Raw genomic sequence first — 19274 nt, forward strand, 5'->3', positions numbered from 1 at the left:
AACAGACAGCCAGCACACAAAAACAAAAAACAGACAAAGACAAAAATCAAAACAGCTGCGGTACCTGCTTTTTAAACATTTGAATACATTTTTTAAACCTGTTACTGTAATATTAAAACAAAGCATCTTCTTTAGGAGTGAAATCATAAAGCACATTTATAATTTTAAAAGTCAAAACCAGACTTTAAACTTTACCAGTGCAAACAATTCAATTTTATTATTATTATTTATTATTACTATTATTTTTTTAATTTTAATTTCTCTAATTCCCTTAAGAACTGAACTTGTTCTCTTTCTAATTGGACTTTCTCTCGGAGAACAGTAATATCTTCCTGCAGTGGTCCCGTATCTCCTGCACATGTGGCAGGGAAAGCCACAGGGGCAGAGGGCACAGGCGGCCAGTCTGAATTTATGAGACTTGGCAGTTTCTTCCTCTGACTCCGTTTCATCCTCACTATCTAACTCTTAAATTATTTTCTGCTCTCAAATTACACAAATTTGTTTGAGTTCCTTTATGAACATTTGAAATAACCTTAGAAGTACTTTTTTTCCTGCCTGTTTGGCTGCTCTAATTTCTTCAAGCAATTCTTTAGCTTGTGAGATCAAATTTTTCATTTTATCACTCTCATGCGTAGGATCCAGCATATCTCTAATTAGAGTCCACAGAGAAAAAGTTATAACAGGTACCTTCTCAGGACCATCATTAGCGTAATATTCTTGTAATCTTTTCCCTACCCTCTCCCAAGTTTCCAGATGTATGTACCTTTAACTGGGAATCAGGGAAAAACTTCACTTACAAACTAAAGGGGATGAGGGTGTTTCTCCCAATTCCTGATGTTTATTAGCATTGACTTTAAAGTCCTTGTAAATAACTCCCTGCTACTGCTCTGCCCCATGATTGTGCTGCCTGCCAACCTTGTCTTCCTCCATGCGATGGGCGGTCATCACGAAGCACTTTTTTGACTTAGGCATCCGGAGCTCCAAAAGCCAGCCTTTCTCTCTTTGCCCCTCGTTTTCAAGGTCCCTGTTCGGGCGCCAACTGACCCGTCCTGTTGGCTAGTCGAACAGGGTCCACCTGAAAAAGGGAGTGAAAATTGGGGGACAGAGACAGGAAGAATGGAGAAAAGACAGATTCCTGATCAAGTCTCAGTTTACTGAACGTGCAAACAACACTTATAAAGCAAAGGGTACAAGCAAAATTTTCTCATAGTAGCAACAAATCTGTGCCACCTGGCAAGGCAACCAAGAATTCACTCAAGGTCACAAGAAGTCTGCTATTTGGTTCCCAAGGTTGTAGGAAGCTTGCTATCTATTTCTCAGGCTCAGAGCACCCCGCCTGCAGAGACCACCAAGGACAGTCTCTGAGAAATGGAACTATGGATAAGACCCGCATCTGCCAAGGTTAGGAGGCAGAATTCTAATTACCAGACTCCTTCAATTCCCACTGATATTAGGGACAAGGTAAGGCTGCCCACTCTCTTCATATCTCTTCAACATTGTTTTTGAAGTCCTTGCTAGAGAAATAAGACAATTGAAGGAGATCAAAGGGATACAAATTGGAAAGAAGGAAGTTAAAGTATCATTATTTGCAGATGATATGATGGTATACCTGAGTGACCCCAAAAATTCTACCAGGAAATTCCTACAGCTGATTAACATCTTCAGCAAAGTGGCTGGATACAAAATTAACTCAAAAAAATCAGTAGCTCTCCTGTATACAAAAGACAAAAGGGCTGAGAAAGAAATGAGGGAAACAACACCCTTCACAATAGCCACAAAGGACATAAAGTATGTAGGTGTGAACCTAACCTGGCAAGTCAAAGACTTGTATGAAAAATATTTTGAGTCTCTGAAGAAAGAATTAGAAGAAGATACCAGAATATTGAAAGATCTCCCATACTCATGGCTTGGCAGGATTAACATAGTAAAAAAGGCCATCTTACCAAAAGCAATCTATAGATTCAATGCAATTCCCATCAAATTACCAATACAATTCTTTACAGAACTTGAAGGAAAAATTCTCACCTTCATATGGAACAACAAGAAACCCAGAATTGCTAAAACAATTCTCTACAATAAAAGATCTTCTGGAGGTATCTCCATCCCTGATCTTAAACTGTACTATAGAGCAACAATACTAAAAACTGCATGGTACTGGCATAGAAACAGACTTGTGGATGAATGGAATCGAATAGAAGACCCTGACATAAATCCACACAGTTATGGACACCTGATTTTTTATTAAGATGCCAAAACCATTCAATGGAAAAAAGACAGCATCTTCAACGAATGGTGCTGCTCTAACTGGATGTCTACATGTAGAAAAATGAAAATAGATCTATAATTACCACCCTGCACAAAACTAAAGTCCAAGTGGATAAAAGACCTCAACATAAAACCATACACACTAAACCACTTAGAAGAAAAAGTGGGGAATACCCTTGAACTCATTGGCACAGGAGACAACTTCCTGAACAGAACACCAACAGCACAGGCTCTAAGTGAAACAATCAATAAATGGGACCTCATGAAACTGAAAAGCTTCTGTAAAGCAAAGGACACTGTCATCAGAACAAAACGACAGCCTACAGATTGGGAAAGGATCTTCACTAACCCTATATCTGACAAAGGACTAATATCTAGTATATATAAACAAATAAAGAAGTTAAATAGCATAAAATCAAGTAATCCAATTAAAAAATGAGGAACAGAGCTAAACAGAGAACTCTCTGTAGAAGAATATCGAATGGCAGAGAAACACTTAAAGAAATGTTGAACTTCATTAGCCATCAGGGAAATGCAAATCAAAACGACCCTAAGATTTCACCTTACACCCATCAGAATGGCCAAGATCAAAAACTCAAGTGACAACACATGCTGGAGAGGTTGTGGAGAAAGGGGAACCCTCCTCCATTGCTGGTGGGAATGTAAACTTGTACAACCATTCTGGAAATCAATCTGGCGCTTTCTCAGACAACTAGGAATAGCGCTTCCTCAAGATCCAGCTATACTACTCCTAAGCATATACCCAAAAGAGTCTCAAGTACACAATAAGGACATTTGCTTAACCATGTTTGCAGCAGCCTTATTTGTAGTAGCCAAAAGCTGGAAACAGCCCAGATGCCCCTCAGTGGAGGAATGGATGCAGAAATTGTGGTACGTCTACACAATGGAGTATTACTCTGCAATAAAAAAACAAGGAAATTATGAAATTTGCAGGTAATTGGTGGGATCTGGAAAAGATCATCCTGAGTGTGCTATCCCAGAAGCAGAAAGATGCACACGGTATATACTCCCTCATATAAACTTATAATATAGGATAAACCTACTAAAATCTGTACACCTAAAGAAACTAATCAAGAGAGAAGACTCTTGCTAACATGCTCAATTACTATCCAGAAAGGCAAAGAGGATGGACATCAGAAAAAGGAGAAAAGAGGGAATAAGTCAGAAGCCTGACACAGAGGACCTCTGAAAGGCTCTGCCCTGCAGACTATCAATGCAGATGCTAAGACTTTTGGGTAACCTTTGGGCAGAGTGCAGGGAATCTTAGGAAAGAAGTGGGAAACAGTAAGATCTGGAGAGGGCAGGAACTCCACAAGGAGAGCAACAGAACCAAAAAAATCTGAGCACAGTGGTCTTTCCTGAGACTGATACTCCAACCAAGGACTATTCATGGAGATAACCTAAGACCCCTGCACAGATGTAGCCCATGGCAGTTCCGTATCCAAGTGGGTTCCATTGTAATAGGAACAGGGACTGTCTTTGACATGAACTTATTGTCCTGCTCTTTAATTTCCTCCCCATGTGGGGGAAGCAACATTACCAGGCCACAGAAGAAGAAAACACATCCACTCCTGATGAGACCTAAATGACTAGGATCAGAAGGAAGAAAAAGAAGTCCTCCCCTATCAGTAGACTTGGGGAGAGGCATGCATGCAGAGGATGGAGGAAGGGAGAGATTGGGACAGGAGGGGAGAGGGAACCACAGGGGGGATACAAAGTGAATAAAGTGGATTTAATAAAGAAAAAAAAAGAAATGAACTAAAAAAAAGTTTAATTTAGTTAAACTTGAATTATCTGTTTAAGAAATCACTTTTAATTGACTCATTGCAATTTATTTACATAGCAGGCAATACTGTAAATCCAGCACCTTTTCATATGAATATTACTTTCCTGTTAATGAATATAATTTTGAATTAATAATAACATAATGTTTCCTTATAATATCTATATAATTATATTTGCAGTCTTGTTTCTGAGCTTCAAGAGGTTTGAAAAATACCAAAATCTTCTCTTGTATTTTATTTTTATCTCGTGGTGTTGAGGACCAAAATCACTGTTTAGAAATGGTCCGCCAATCACGAGACATATCTACTACTGTAGTTACGTATTTTACTCTAGTTTTGCAAATTGGTTTCTCTTTTACATCTAAAGAAGATCCTAAAATATACCAAAAGCAAGGCCAATTTTACATATCACTGCTGTCTGTCACTTGGGAATGCTAACTCCTGAATTTCCTTCAAACAAAATAATATTTTTTTTTCTTTTTGTCTTTAAACCATCCATTGGAAAATTCTTCTAATGACATCCTCCACTCAGGGGTGAAAATGATAGGATAATATCCACCTATTACAATAATGGCTTTCAATAAGATAGGACTCTCTAAACTTAATGGCCTAAGCCAACAATGAATGTATAATTTTACAAGCAACTATAAGCCTTCAAAAGAACACGTATATTGTAATTATCCATTGTAACTACTGACTTTACAGCACACAACAATGCAAAAATGCGATCTTCAATAACTTACAAAGTTTATATAATAACAATTTAGTGGGTATAAACAATATAAATGTTTAAAACAGTAAGTTTTGTAATTGTTAAAACTTTCAAGTGGCTTATACTATATAGTTTATCACTATGTATAGTATATATATGATATATTTGTGTGGCATCTTATTTAATGAATATTATATAGTAAAATATATCTATGAATTATATGTTATATATATTTTTACTATTAAATTTTCAAACATGTGACAGAAATTATGACATTCTTAAAAAAACAGATGAGTAATAAACCTCATGGTCTTTAAATTTAACTTCAATTAAATCCTAGTTTTTATATATTATAAATATTTAGCTTTAATATATTAAAAATATTTACCAATTGATTACTTTATATTAGCATTCTTACAAAGTAAGCACTTGTCCACATTGTACACTTGAATACTCAGGGAGAATATATCCTACTTGAAGCTTTATGCAAATACATAATTATCAACTAGAGACAAGCATTCAGCAAATTTTAAGACATCTTAGTCTTTAATATCCTGTAATAAACTTTACATTACAGAAAGGTAAAGGTAGTAATTTTCATAACCTATGCAATTCCATCTATCAACTACACTCCTATTATTTTTTTACACATCAACCTTTTCCCAGGTGAAGTATTTGAGGTAGGACATGAAGTTGTCTATTAATATGCAGTTCTGTAAGTCCATCACTAATTTCTTGTTTTCAGCTATCTCCTGATAACTAAGCTCTCACTGAGAGCCAGTTCATATCTCTGCAACTGATAATTCCCTATTCCTTTTATCCACACCATAAAAGTACTTAGTTAATATTTTTTAATTATTGTAAATACTATGTATTTATGTGAAAAAAAAAACAAATTTCATATAAGTTGTTAATTTGGCAACTTTGAAAACAAAACAATGTATATTTACAAAGAAAAACAAATCAAAGTAAAAAATGTGTTATTTATAATCTATCATGAGTCAAAAAAATATTCTTTATTTTTATTTGTTTCTGCTCTTTTTTATTTTAAATTCATTTATTTTTAATTAAATTTTATTTTTCATGTTAGTTAAAGTTTACTTAATTTGTATCCAAGCTGTAGCCCCCTCCCTCATTTCCTCCCAATCCCACCCTCCTAACCTCATCTCCTCCCATGCCCCACCCCAAGTCCACAGACAGGGAAGGTCCTTCTCACCTTCCATCTGACTCTAGCTTATCAGGTCTCATCAGGACGGGCTACATTGTCTTCCTCTGTGGCCTGGTAAGGCTGTTCCCTCATCAGGGGAGGTGATCTAAGAGCCAGCCACTGAGTTCATGTCAGAGACAGACCCTGTTCCCCTTACTGGGGAACCCACTTGGAGACTGAGCTGTCATGGGCTACATCTGAACAGGGGTTCTAGGTTATCTACATGCATGGTCCTTGATTAGAGAATCAGTTTCAGAAAAGACCTCTGGGCCCAGATTTTTTGATTCTTTCTATCTCCCCTTATGGAGCTCCTGTCCCTTCCAGGTCTTTCTATCTCCCCTTTCTTTCATAAGATTCCCCATGCTCTGCTCAAAGTTTGGCTATGAGTCTTAGAATCTGCTTTGATACTCTGCTGGATGGAGTCTGAAAGGATAGGAATGTACCCTCTGTGGTAGGTTCCTATCCTGTTCCTTGTTTTTTTCCTTCTTTCGATGTGTGTCCAGTTTAACTTTCTGGATGAGGATTGATTAATCATCTTACCCCGTCTTCTCATTCTTGCTTAGCTTCTTTGGGTATACAGCGAAACAGGATGAGCTATGACTGCTATAGCTAGCTAATGATACCATTATTAATTTATACACATATTTAGGGGTAAAACACAATAGGAATTCAAACAAAATTTCAGATAAGTGTATTGTGTATTAATATAATAGAAAATTAAATTTGATGAAGTTGATAAATTTGGTCCCAAATACTGTTATTTGGAAGTGAAAACTATGTTTTCCAGGACAAATCCAATTCTAATATGACAGTATCAGTGTTTACTCATTTTACTATATTTTTGCCGGTGTTCAAAGTTCCCAAATCTTGTTTGTTTGTTGTCAACACCTGCAGGGTGAATAGAGTGCTGTCTTGACACAAATTCTGTGTTGAAGATTTATTCCTAGCAATACAGAACCACTAACTGATACAAAACACTGGGGGTCGATAGTAAAACGTCAGCTCCCTGTCATCACTCTTCAGCAGAGTAGCATCAGCAGAACCCAGTGCCTGCTTTGCTGAGTGGAACATCAGCTACCATCACACTCCTTTCTCCGTATCACATGAAATCCAGATAGCCTCTCCCAGTGTCATTTACTCTTGTCACAAGCACAACTCAGTTTTCTTGGGTGGGTGATCTTTTTTGTTCTACTGTTATTTTGTTCTTTGTGTTAAGCAAGCACTCCTTTTGCAAACCCAGCTCATTGGAACTATAGATCCAAAACCTTAAAAGTTTAACTTCACAGCATGCCACATACCTGCTTCATTTGAAGTAATACATACATACATACATACATACATACATATATATAAAACCTCATATATATATACATATATATATATATATACATACATAATTTAAAATTTTGCAAAGTCAGTAATAAAATAACTCCAGTTACATTTTTGTCTCTTAACCCCTTTCAGACTGTGACAGTTTCATAATAACTTGCCACATGAGCCAAACTGACATTGGAGAGTCGCCAGTTCTTTTCTATCCATTCTACATTTGTATTACAGACAAGACAGTTTCCACTTACATTATATTGGGATTATAATCAGAAAGAAGTAATACAAACAACAAACAAAATCATTTGCAGGAGAGGACTGATGGGAAGCAACAATTTGTGAGCAAAACCAAGGGTTTTCAGCCTGCATCTTCTCTTCATCAAAACATGGTGACCATTTTATGTTTCGGGTTCAAATGTAACATGCAATTTATTTTTCTTCCCCAGACACTAAAGCTACAGCAGTCATTCTATCTCCAGGGTGTGAAAAGACGTCTACACATTTACACTCTAATGTTTATGAGTCAATAAAAATGAAAGCCGTTTTCATCGATATTACTTTCACTTTATTAGATTGAATTACTCCAATAGCATCTTACAACTTTACAGCTTAACTGAGAGATAAAATATGATACAATCTTCAGCACCAACATGTCCTTTCATTCTCAGGTGCAACTTTCCTTTTGTATGAAATGTTCTAGCCTGTATTGTTTTGCCTTTGTCCTTGTATTTCTATAAGAACGAGATAATGCATATTTCAAAGAAAGAATGATTCTACCTCTACAAAGCCTGTCCAGCCACATTCAGCTTATTTGAAATGTGTGCTTAGTTTATATGGGCCACCTGAGGACTGCATATTCAGATTAGGTCTCCATTTTTACAGGATTGAAATGAAATAGAATGCTGTCTCTTTTGTGTGTCCAGAAATTTGTTCCACCTTCCTACAATAGAAGAATCTCATTGTGCCCTTTATTTCAACCTAGGGGGTAGTAAGTCACTCCCTCAGGTGTAATAACCCGAGCTCTAACTGTGATTCAGTTAGCAAGATGGTGATAATGATAACAATATCTCAGAGTCTCTCCCCCGGAGACTCTCAAAGACACCACCAGCACTCACTCTCCCGTGTTATGAGTTTCATGAACTGTACCTGAAGGTTTAAATGTAGCTCTAAGCTGAAAAGTATTTTTAAGAAGTGGTACCTTGTTATTATTATAGCACACATCTGTTCCCTTTGTGCCTTTGGAGTTGTCTCCGCTACGACAACAACAAGTTTTTTACAACTGTCAGCCTAAGTGGGAAAGGGCAGATGAGAATGTCTTGTATTCTGTATGTCAATATTGTTACATTTAGTTTTTTGCTACTAATAGTTATGCAATAAATATATAGATAATAGAGTTATATAATGATGGGAAATCAGATCATTGCTGTAACGTGGGGTGGGGGATCAGAGAGAGTTCTGTGTTGCCCATTTTTTCTTTCATAGAAAAAAAAACTAGCATACCATTTTTTCCAAGTCATATACCTTTTGAAAGCCTAAAAGGAATTTTTGATTTTTAAACTAGATATATGTTCTTGATATTTACAACTGATCCTCTTTAATACTTTGTATATTCCTTTGCTTACTGAATAAAAAAAAAATAGTTACAAAAATCTTGAAAATTGGAAATCTGATGCTTGAAACATTACATACACCATCATCTCCCAACCCCCTTAGGAATGGGAATGCAGCCTAGTGGCATGGTGCTTCCTTGTCATGGGAAGGGCCCTGGGTTTGATTTACAGCATGAAAATGAGAGGAGAAAAAATATGGAGGGTTCAATGGGTGTGTCATTATTGATGAATTGAAAAGTAAGAGTTATTTAAGATTTATAAAATATTTTGAACTCATAAATCCTTTATAAAATGTGCAAAAAGTTGTTTGAAAACATCATATACAAAAACAATCATGATATAATTAGAAGTACTTTGAATCTCTGTGCCACTGAAGTAACCCTTAATGGGAAATGCTAAAAACATGCTTAAGGAAGTTTTTCCTTTAATGACGTGCTTGAACTGCCACAGGTGCCAGGGTGCCCCATAGGTTCATTTCTTCCATATTCAGTGTGGAGACACAAGGCATAATCTAAAAAAAAAATGTAGCAAAATGAATAATAACATGTCTACAGATCCCATAGTCCTAGAATTCAATTCTTTTTGAGCAAGGTGAAAAGTCTATGACCAGTGTTTGCAAGGTCAGTATGTTTGTGTTCAATAGCAATATGCCTATAGATATAAGACAGCATCCATTATGGCTATGGGGAGTCTCCTTCACAGAACAAGGAGCACAGTAATAAATGTGTCAATGTTTTTATTACTGTAGATCTTAACTATTCGTGACCAATTTTCACCCATAAAGCTCATCTTCCATCCCCTTTGCAAAAAGCTTAGTCAAGCTTTTAGAACAGATTGTCACCAAAATGATTTCTAAGATTTTTTTCATCTGTACCTGCTTATATCTACATGTTATATATGCATATATATGTATGCATATATACATAATCCCCCCAAAATTAGGGGTTGATGTGATATAAGAAACATATTATATTAAATTATTTAGGGGTAACATTCTTTTTAACCTTTCACACTATCTTAAACTTAAGCTTCAATAAGTACATATAAATATATGTATGTGTGTATATAGAAATGCTATTTGCATAAAAATTTCCTAATAAACTCTCTGTAGTATAAGTTAGCCAATAATATATGCAGAAGAAACTAATAACTAAAGACCTTAAGTAGCCCAGACAAATTTACAGAATCACATTGCAACTTTAAAATTATTTGAAGGTGGCATAGTGGTACATTCCTATAACTCCGATTCTCGTTGAAAAAAAGCAGGTTGACCAAAGTTCAAAGTCATATTTGGCTACACAGCAAGTTTGAGGCCAGTATGAAACAGATGAGGGTTTATCTGCAAAAAACAAACAAACAAACAACAAGAAAACAAAATAAAATAACCTCCCTAATTGATTAAAGTGTTCAAATATACTTATAAAGGTCATAATACTGTTTCAAGAGACAAAACTGATACAATGGAAGGGTTATAAAAGTGAGGATGTATTTGCTATAAGCTACTTGTTGAAGGAAAGTTGTCCCAAATAAATTGTTTGCTTATGTCTGTGAAAGCTCAGAAAGTCTATGTTTTGTGGTGGTACACCTTTTAGAAACAAACTTGATCTGTGTTGTTCAGACTCATGTAAGCTGCTTTTGAACTGATGATTTTAACATGATCTATTAGCTTCAAGTGAGTCCTTTTAACTTCTGTATGCCTGCTCACAGATTATTGACCTAGAAGTGTAGTGTGTGAAAGTTTCATATCTATCCTTGTGTTGGGATTTATCAACACTCTTTTTTTCATAAGAAGAAGTTTTAGTATGAAACATCCAATATGAAGACAAAGATTGCATCTTAGGGAGCATTCCTTTGCAAAGTACTTTCCCAGATTATGTCTGTGTATGTGTGTACATGCATATTCCAGGACCCATGAGAGTTAGAAAACTCTCTTCCTCTCTCCCTATCCACCTTACTTTCTTAAAGAATATATACTTTTATTAATTATTTTTTTGTTTGTTTGTTACAATTTATCCACTCTGTATTGCTATCCAGGTAAGTCAAATGGGTGAGATCCAGGCTCACTGAAGGACCTAATCTCAAGAAATAAGGTGGAGGTATGTGAAGGGGGCTGAGCGCCATCTTGCTTTCAGAGAAGGTCTCTCAGTGAACTTGGAGCTCACCCATTTGACCCACCTGAATAGCAAGGCTTCATCGATTTCTTATCCCCACCACCAGCACTGGGATTAAAGGCACACCTTCCAACAACTGGCTTTTCCATGGATGCTAAAGATCCAACTCAGAAATCATTCATAGTTTTTTTTTTTTAAACTCACTGTTTCTGATGTTTCTGATGAAATTTATACACATGTATATAAATATATATAAATACAAATATATAAGTATAATGTATTTACAATATATTATATATATTCATATATGCCAAAATATATTCTGGTATATGCTACATTTGTATACATGAAAAATTTATTTTCAAAATTTATGGAATAAATACGACATTTTAGGTAGAAATTAAGTGGTTGTTGGTTGTATTAGAAAAGAACTTGAAGTCAATATTAATGTTCTTATTCCTTCTGTCACAGGTTACTGACACAACATGAGTCCTAGTGACATTTACTGAGGAACATAGTGTACTAATGAGCCTTCTTTGGTTCTCTGAATCTCTTCTCTACTCCCATGTGTAACATCATAAGCCTTCCCTTCTTTGAGACACACGTCTGATGCATGATGACTCATGTTTGAGTTAACTATGTTATTATACCTAAGAAGAGAAAAATAGGGGGTTGCTTCTGTATATCAGTCCTCATCAAGTCTGATTTATTGAGCGTTATTATGTGACTTTGGTGACTCATTCAGTTTTCAGGTTGACCAACATTTAAAAAAAAAATGAAAATCTTTATTTTCATTCCATTGTAGTCTTTTGATGATTTAAAATAAGTCTAAATATACTTATAAAATTGTAGCCCATGGCAGTTCAGTGTCCAAGTGGGTTACATAGTAATGGGAAGAGGGACTGCCTCTGACATAATCTGATTGGCCTGCTCGTTGATCACCTCCGCCTGAGGGGGGAGCAGCCTTACCAGGCCACAGTAGAGGACAATGTAGCCACTTTTGATGAGAACTGATAGACTAAGATCAGAAAGGAGAGGAGAACCTCCCCTTTCAGTGGACTTGGGGAGTGGCATGCATGCAGAAAGGGGAGGGAGGGTGGGATCGGGAGGGGAGGAGGGAAGGGCTTATGGGGGGATACAAAATGAATAAAGTGTAATTAATAAAAAATTAAAAATTTATTTGTTTCTCATCTAAGTACAATACATACATTGCAAATGAATATTCACTCATGTATTTTCACTGCCCAGGATGAAGAAATCCTGCTAGCATCGTGCTTAGACCTGAAAAGTAGATTGTCAGTGAGTGTGACATTTTCAGTGAATCTTAGTACTTGTCATATTTATGTTATTGGTGTTTCAGTACTCTGAATTCTGGGTTTTTAACTGAGAATGCTTGCTATGTATCTATCCCATTTTTTTCATTAAAAGATTTCTTAGGATATGGAGAAAGCTGGATAAAGGTGGATATTGAGGAGCAAAGGAAAACTGCCTGAATTCAAGTTAAATGCAAGTCTAGAATTTATAATCAGAAAAACTGGCTTCTTGTCCATTTCTATGTCTTTGTCCACGACCATGGACAAATAACTTACTCATTATAAGCCTCTCTTTCCTGACTCTATAAATAAGAGGGTTGGACAATTTGACCTCTGAACATGCCCTTCAGCCTTACAAACCCACAGTTCTATAGCTTTCAATAGATTGACTACACAGAGAGAGGAACACCTTTGGAATAATTCTCACAGCCTAAAGGCCAATGATGACACGATGCTGATGCTGGAAGGAGGTGATAGAAGATATTTGATCCCATTGGTTTGGAGTTCACCAACTGAGATAAAGGAGCAGAGCTGAGAAGCCTTGCAACATGAGTGTCCTTTGTCTCTTTGTGGATGACCCTTTCACATTAATATCAACATCAGAAACTGAATTCAAGAAAAGAAAGAGAAAGTCATACATTCTTTCAAAAACCCTTTGTCAGTGAACATTTGAGCACATCAGGAAGCCAAATCAGATATCACTTAAAATAGTTTTTGGGTCAAGATTACAAAAAAAGGGAAGACAGGAAAGAACAGTGGAATCAGCTGGAGTTTGTCCCCAAAAGTCGCTTAAACTAAGTTGGAACACAACCCACAGCAAGTTAGCAAGAGCACTTCTCAGTGGGATCACATCCACAGAGTGGCATCGACCACAAATTGATCTCACAAAGTGTCTCCCTGCAAAACTGAAAATCACTCGGAAAAAAAAAAAAGATACTTCCTTAGGAAATTTTAAGTGAAGCATGCATGCCAGCTCTTACTAATGGCAAAATACATAAAGAAATCTACTGATCAGTTTGCTAAATTAAAAATTAGTCTGAATGTGATTTAGATCTCTTAGTGTCAGGTCAAGTTCATGTGCAAGAGAGTTGTAAAACTGCTCTGTTCACAATAGTGTTCACGAATTTAATAATGTGTGACTGATGGATTAAAAAATATATATAAGTACTTTTCTATTCTTACTTAGTAATCAGTACTTTGTAGTTGAGCTTATTGATAAATTTAGACTCATAAATGTTTATCAAAAATTCAAAACAATGCAGAGTTATTGATATGCAACATGAATTTGAGGTCACACAATAAGGAGAAAAATAAAACTTCAGCAGTGCATGAATCTTTGACACTTCTCTGGTAAACTCTTCAGTATAATTCACATATTCAGTAGTCCACAATATTTGAAAGTTCCCTTCAGAACTTTCCTACTTCCTCCCTTTCTGTTCATTGTAAATATCCCAGCTGTTTGTTCTCAAAATGTCTATCAAAACTGAGAAATACATGCTGAAAACAAAATATGTGCCCAGTATTTTTTTCAGTTAATACAGATTTACAATTGTTCTAATAGTAAAATGTTCTGTCATTTAAAGAATGTAAACTTTGATTGATGACATGAGATATTACTACTGATCAAACCATTTTAAAAAATATGCTGATTGTCTTAGTTCACAGATTTGAGAAATAAAAGATAATGTGGACATTTTATTTATTTTATTTTATTTTTTAATTGAGCATTCTTTAGTACATTCCTGTAAAAATGAAAGTCAGACTCCAGCACTACAAATAAGTTACTAAATTAAATTTTGCATTTATTATTTATAATTAGAATGCTATTTTAAACTACAAATAAAATTTTATTTTTTAGTGAAAGTATTATATATTTAGAAATGAAAGAAAAAATGAAAAATAACATCTATCAACAGTCCAAAATGAATCTGATAATTTATTGGTCCTCTACAGTAAAATTTAATTATTGCCTATTTGTCATGTGCTTCAAAAGTTAGAAGAATGAACTTCTAAATTTAAATCATTAGAAAATAGTGCGGTTACAGTGGCTGGTCCTGCAAACAGTGTCTTCTTCAAATTTGCAGCTTATGTAGCTAAAACACACACTCTCCTGTCCCTGTCCACACAAGGAAAAATAGCAAAGGCTCAGTGCTTTGCTCTGTCTTCCAAGTTTCTCGGCATGTTGTTTAGTACAAACAATTGAGTTTATTTAGTCATTGTTAATTTCCAATGTTGCTTAGCAGGAAGCTTCCAAACTGTATTCTAATAATGATATTCTCTTGTCTTATTGTGTCATCCTGTTTGCAAAATAGATTTATTTTCAGTAAAATCCCTCATGGTATGTGTTCTTTGAAAACTTGATCATTACTTTGATGAGGGACCTGATATTAACAAGTAACATTTTTCATAGTTTTAAAACACTATAGCACAAACGCGTATTAAACAGAAGATCTAATTTATCAAAAGAAGATATTTATAATATGAAAAAAGAAATTCAGTGCCATGAGGATATATTGTTGTGTTCATCCAAATATCTACAATTTAGCTACAGATTACTTTCACACTTGTTCAAGTCAGCATATTCAAAACAGCCCTTTATCTGCAGAAAATTAATTCATCAAAAAGTAAGGATGTGAGCAAGATAGCTTAATACTTATTTTAAGATGCAACTTAGCTGAGAGAATCTTAAATCAGTAATCCTGTGCATATTATTTAAACATTGTGAAAATAATTTGAATCTCTGCACTAACTATGCTCTTCCCAGTGATGGAACTCAAACCAGAGCTTTGTCCATGCTAGTTAACTGTTCAAACACTGAGCCAAAACTCCAGCCTGTAGCTAAAAAATGTGAACCAAGTTTACAGGGGAAACTAAGTGATCATGTTATTAACAATAAACAAACTTTGAATTTATGGTTAAAATGCTTGAATAGTATACTGGCCATATTTGCTTTACTTTCTCTTTATATTTAAATTTAAATGGTCTACAAATTAGAATTTGTGTGGGTTTTTTTCGTTTGTTTGTTTTACAGTTTTTACTATTTTTTATTTTTTATATTTATTACAGTTTATTCATTTTGTATCCCAGCTGTAGCCCTCATTCCCTTCCAATCTCACCCTCCCTCTCTCATCAGGAAACAGGACAGCAGCCTACCACAGAAGGCCTCTGAAAGACTCAACCCAGCAGTGTATCAAAACAGATGCTGAGACTCATAACCAAACTTTGGGCAGAGTGCAGGGAATCTTATGAAAGAAGGGGGAAATAGTAAAACCTGGAGGGGACAGGAGCACCACAAAGAGAACAACAGAATAAAAAAATCCAGGATCAGGGGTCTTTTCTGAGACTCATACTCCAACCAAGGACCATGCATGCAGATAACCTAGAACTCCTGCTCAGATGTAGCTCATGGCAACTCAGTCTCCAAGTGTGTTCCCTGGTAAGGGGAACAGGGATTGTCTCTGAACTCAGTGGCTGGCTCTTTGATCACTTCCTTCTGAAGGGCAAGCAGCCTTGCCAGGCCACAGAGGAAGACAATAAAGCCAGTCCAGAAAAATTTTTTTGTTTTGTTTTTTAAAATTATTTAATTTAAAATAAATTACAGTTTATTTACTTTATTTAGCCTCCTCCCTAATCCTTTCCCAATCTCACCCTTCATCCCTCTTCTCCTCCATGCCCCTCCCCAAGTCCAGTAATAGGGAAAGTCCTCCTCCCCTTCCCTCTAACCACAGCCTATCAGGTCTCATCAGGACTGGCTGCAAGAATTTGTTTTGATACTCACGCAAGAAGCACTCGATAAGTCTTTGAAATCACAAAGATAAAGATAAAATACTAACCCCAAATAAATCCAAAATATGTAGATTGATAAAATGATATAACATGGAGTCTATAGAGCACCTCTTTTTATTGTAATCACTTAGCTGGATGAAACAGTTTTTAAATAAAATTCATTGAATTCTCTGGAAATTGTTACAGGAAATATGGTAATGTTCAACATTCATTTAGCACAATTGACCCAGTCTTACTATGAATACTATGCATTTCACTGTGAGCCTGAGTACTGTTCCCATCACACTGTTAAGAAAATTTTACTCTAAGCATCTTTGGCAGATAGCTAGGGAGAAAACAGGGAACAAGACAGGAACCTACCAGAGAAGGCCTCTGAAAGACTTTACCCAGCAAGGTATCAAAGCAGATGCTGAAAAACATAGCCAAACTTTGAGCAGAGTGCAGAAAATCTTATGAAAGAAGGAGGAGATAAAAGACCTGGAAGGGTCAGATGCTTCACAAAGAGACCAACAGAGCCCAAAAATCTGGGCAAATGGGTTCCTACAGAGGCTGATGAATCACCCAAAGACCATGCATGGAGATAACCTAGAAGCCCTGCACAGATGTAGCTTATGGCAGCTCAGTCTCCAAGTGGGTTTCCTAGTAATGGAAAAGGGACTGTCTGACATTAACTCAGTGCCTCACTCTTTGATCACCTCCCTCTCCCCCCGAAGGGGACCAGTGTTACCAGGCCATAAAGGAAGACCTGCAGCCAGTCCTGATGAGACCTGATAGACTAGGGTCAGAGGGAAGGGGAGGAGGACCTCCCCTATTAGTGGACTTGGGGAGGGGTATGGGAGGAGATGAGGGAGGGAGGGTTTAATTGGGAGGGAATGAGAAAGGAGGCTACAGCTGGGATACATAGTGAATAAACTGTAATTAGCAAAAATAAATAAATTTTTAAAAAAGAGACTAGGATTCTTCTCTCTCCAAGATTGTAGTCTGAAGAATTGTCTCACCAGGACCACTGGTGGTTATCTCCTCAGTAGCTTCAGTCTATAGAAGCTCTATTTGACTTATAATGACAAGACCACCGCCCCACCCATGCCTTAGCCAAACCATGCTACTAGTGTAAATGTAAAAAAATATTAAAAAGTAAAAGTGTTGCTACAGATGAACTACATGAAAACACTAAGGTATGACTTCATGAGAAATTGAACCACTACTGCATAAAGTGATTATAGAATTAATTTTCTTACATAAAAGATTGTACAATCATATTGCTAGAATAAATCTGCATGGCACTGGCATAGAAACAGACTGGTGGATTTATTCTACCTTTACGGCTTTCCTCAGAGTTTTATATATAGGATATAGAGGGTTTTTTAAAGCCCATCTTCATTACAATTTTTATTCTCTTCACTCTTTTTATTTCTTTGTTAAAGTTAGTGTTCATATCCTGAATTATCTTATTTTATGTATTTTCTTGGACATCATGCAAGTATTTATTATTTATTATTATCCTCTTGGAGTTCAATGAAGTATTTATTTGGTTGATATGTTCTTTAAATTCCTTTAATTCTTTGATGGATTTTATGATTTTTTAAAATTCCATGTCCTGCTGTCCAAGCATGTAATTTTTACCATAGAATTCTTCTACAGGATGAATTCTTTAAGAGTTTGAGAAAAGGCATAGCGTCGGTTTTGCTCTTATGATTTGACCTGGACATGCAGACATCATTTTGGGTGTGTGTCTGGTCTGATAATCTGGAACAGTGTAGAAAATGTCTAACTTAAGCTAGGCCAGGTAATAGTAATAAATTAACTATTTAATTATATCATGTAATGGTGGCTTTAAGAACACAGGTATGGAGCTTGGCCTGTAGGTACTGAGATGCAGAATGCAGATGGGAGGATTGGAGAGGAATGGGGCATCTTACTGGCAAAGTTGGCTCCTGTAGAAAATAAGATAGAAGATCACCAATATGGAACGAGTCCTGCGGCTGTGGAGATGGCTATAGGTGCTACCGCACCTATATGTGAAAGGGAAGAAACAACTTACTCAGGTAAAGTAGCTCATGAATTTTCTATAACCTTTTAATAGAAATGACATTTAAAATTAGTGAAAGCAAGTCTACATTGATGAGAATAGGCACTAAAATGAATAGCCATGAAGATGATAAACAATAAATAGATAGATCCATAAGCCAAGAGTTTGAGGCAGGAATTGTTTTGATATGCAGTGCTAAATGTATAAACAAAACATTGGGGAAATTCTGAATTCCATAAATGTCCCAGAGAAGAAAAAAAATGAATTTCCTCACAAACACAAAGACTGTAATTAGTACTATTAAAAAAAGGTTAACTTGCAATATTAGAGGCATTTTCTCTTAGATACATAAGAATATGTTTTGGCTATACAACAAGAATCTACTTGTTGCATGATTACGATGCAAATTTGCAATCCAACCAAGATTGAGAATAACTGTACGACTGAGCAGATGTTTTTGTTGAGATGATAATAGAAACCCAAAGCTCATTGTACGTCAAACTGGGGTTAGTGTGAGTTGGAACATGTACACGGCAGTTTTGATATTATGGTCCATTCCAAATCAGAAATGAAAGAAAGAGCCCTTGGTTTTATTTTTCAAATAATTTAGAGGGTAATATATTCTTCCCACTCTAATTGAGTCATAGAATACTTGCTATTAACATTTGTCACAAGGGGGTATGTCCAGATGGGATTTAGAACCGCTGTCTTAATCATGCAGAGACAACCCCAGAGACTTCCTAAACTGCGCACTGCTGAAAAACAGGGAAGGCTACTTAATGCCATAACAACCTTACTTGCACAGAACTCTCCCGTTATCAGAAAGTGTCTTAATTTATAATTATGAAAATCAGAGCAGCTTGTGTTCCTTTTGTGCAGTAGGTCGCAAATCCAATCAGAGATCAGTTGGTTACTCCACACCAATAGTGTCACTTTTGCACAAGTGAGTACATTTTTTTGCCTGGAAGACTGGGCTAAGAGATCACAGGATTTATATTTGAATGAGATCATTGACCCTCTTCCACAGCCTACACTATACCTCGTGTCTGTGAAATCTAGCAAGGAGGAAGAAGCTTGTATCTCAGTTTTAGATTGATTATTCCATATGAT

This window comes from Psammomys obesus, unplaced genomic scaffold (assembly GCF_907164565.1).
Source record: "Psammomys obesus unplaced genomic scaffold, mPsaObe1.curated_primary_1811, whole genome shotgun sequence".
In the NCBI taxonomy this organism is placed as follows: Eukaryota; Metazoa; Chordata; class Mammalia; order Rodentia; family Muridae; genus Psammomys; species Psammomys obesus.